This window comes from Olea europaea, unplaced genomic scaffold (genome assembly GCF_002742605.1).
Source record: "Olea europaea var. sylvestris unplaced genomic scaffold, O_europaea_v1 scaffold5072, whole genome shotgun sequence".
Classification (NCBI taxonomy): Eukaryota; Viridiplantae; Streptophyta; class Magnoliopsida; order Lamiales; family Oleaceae; genus Olea; species Olea europaea.
Window position 1 is genome coordinate 13,124 of NW_019263388.1, and position 3,025 is coordinate 16,148.

The window sequence follows — 3,025 nt, forward strand, 5'->3', positions numbered from 1 at the left end:
AGAAAAGTAGTAGAAACATGCATAATCAATGAAAATATCCCACCCCAAATTTAAAACATACATTGTCCTTAATTCAAGAAAATATGAGAACATGTGTACAAAAAAAAGGGGCAAAGAGTGAATATGAAGACTCTCATAGTCAATCTGAAGATGGTGGCTGAAATAACATGAGGGCTTGATCTAGATGGTCTGCTTGACAGCTTTCGTTCCCTTGACCAGTGTTGGTTTGAGCATTTTTAAGTTGTCATGTTTCTGTAAAATGAATAAAATTCAATCACTAGTGACACAATAACACAAAAAAAATCAATATTAAGCTAAACACACATCATAACTAACAAGAAGATCCAGGGACAAAGTAGGAAATGGAAAAGGGAACGACGACACGTTACGGTTGTAGGTTATGCGGGAAGTTATTGTTCACATTTTTTATATATAATTATGTAAGGATGATTATACCTGACACCATATTATGAAACAAAAATAAACAAATCACATATAATACTATCTAGAATGTATAATAAATAAAAGGGAAGAAAATTGAGTTGCCCCCCAATATATGCTTGTTTATAATTAATAGTTTGACTTTGTTATTTTGGCTACACTTGGCGACTTGAAAAGGAGATTTTTGACCGTCTAATGGCTGCAATTGCAGATATCTTCAGCTTCATCCTTGACCTTCCAATTTTTAGAGCTCCCATATTGATTCTATATCATCCTAAACTAGTCTTCCAACTCTTTTTTTGTAGCGATGACTTGCATAGTCATCATTTATGTCATTCTCAATCTTCTTGTACTTTTCGAGGTATGATGGTTGCTTGAGTGGAGTGCTCATGTAAATCTTTGTTGCTTTTTTTCCACCCTCAAGATTATCTCACACTTTTCAAAATCCAATAAAGCACGGCCACTTGATAGGAATAGTCTTTCTAAAATCAATGGAGTATGGCGCCAATTGAAAATACGAAATCTCCAACTTTGATGAGCATATCTTCTACCATCCCTTAAGGATATTTGATTGATTTTTCTGCTAACTATAGAGTTATCGAAGTTTCCTTTGGATCTTGCACTCCTAATTTTCTATAAATATTCAAATGACACAGATTAATACTTGCTCCAGAATTAATTAAAGCATTAATATCATGTGAAATTTTCTATAGAGCAAGGTAAAGTGAAACTTTCTGTATCTTTCAGTTTAGGAGGGCGTTCATGTTGTAGAATTGCATTGCCCTTTTAGATAATGCTGCTGTTTCATGTTCTGGCAATTTTTTCTTCTTAGTTAATATCTCTTTCAAAAAGACTTGGAATAGTTAGAAATTTGCTTGATTGTGTCAATGAATGGAATGTTAATTTGTAGCTTTCCAAGGGCTTCGAAGAATTTTGCAAACTGTTTTCTCATGTTATTTTGCAACATTTGAGAAAATGGGACTGCTGGTGTAAGTGTATTGACAGGCACAGTTGTCTTAACTTGTGGACTATCTGAATGCCTTTACTGATTAAATCTATTGATTCTTCAAACTGGCCTACATGTTCATTGTCCATGGTTAGCACGTGATTATCCTCAGTCTCTTTCATTTATGTGCTAATGTCTGGAAGTTGAACTCCATTTCTTGTGGTGATTACCTGAACCGGTTCCACTATTAGTTACTTTCGAAACCTTTGAGGAAATGAAATAGGTGGTGCATAATTTTGTTCACATGTTGCAAGTTTGATTGATGGTGTACAGAGTATATCACTCTCTATAGCTTTGATGGCTAACACCTAATCCCATGGGTTCTTCTCTTTGTCGCTTGGCATGTTGCCCTATTTTCTGTTGGACAGTGTACCTGTTATCTACCCCAGACGATTTCCCAAATTTTTATAGAGGCCTATTAATTTCGAATTGCAATAATTATCTTTGTAATGTACTTGACAAGTAGATTCTCAAAAGATGATCTGTTCTCATTTTTATGTTGAAATCTTGGTAGATTGCCCTGATTTGATTTTCGTGATCTATATTATTAGCCCATGAAAAGTTGGGATGATCTCTCCAACCTGGATTATACGTGTTGGAGTGAGGATTGTTTTACTGCCTTTGAAAATTATGTATATAGCTATCTCTTCAGATTGAATTATATGAATAAAAGCTAAAGAGCAGGATGCATTTGTATGATTTTCTCCACAACCTTTACAAATCGGTGTCTGCTAGCGTACTATGTTTACAAACTGAGATAAGTTATCTAATTTTATTTATTTATTTATTTATTTTTTGTAATCACTTCCATCTGTACATCTAGTGTAGTCACTGCATCAATGTTATCAATTCCTACTGATTTCTTGGGAATATCCCAGTTGATTGGCCAGATAGATTAATACTTTGTAATCCTCTCATGTAGATCCGTAATCCTCTCATGCAGATCATGGGCCTCATCAATATTTATCTTCGTCACTGAACCTTCGTTGAAGCATCTGTCATATTGCGATATTCTGGATGTACTCTATAGTAAAAAAAATAAATAAATACCTAAGCTTACTTAGGAATGTCAAGATTAGGATACTTTCTAAACAAGTCCTTAAACCTCTCCAACGCTTTTGAAAAGCTCTCTAGGTCCTTCTGCTTAAAAGTGTGGACTTCATTCCAAATTTGATCGATTCGAGATGGTAGGAGGAACTTTATAGAAAACTTTTTCCCCATATCATTACACGACATGATGCTCTTGACATGTGAGGAGCGGAGCGATTCTCCTCTGCCATTTTTCAAAGTACGAAGGAATAAACGCATTTGGAAGACATTTGTTAACATCCTCTCATGACTAATAACTTCAGACAATATCAGAAAAGCTTGTACGTGTTCGTGTGGATTTTATATATCTTTCTCGAAGAACTTGATGACTTTGAAAAGGTTGATGACATCCGATTGAGAGTGGTAGTTAGCTTCTCTGAGTGACGGATAAATGATAGCAACTTACACACTGGATTCATATAATCTCTAATTAAGATTTCATCTTCGTTGGTTATAGCCCTCTGTTAAACTAGCTGAGATAATTGAAGT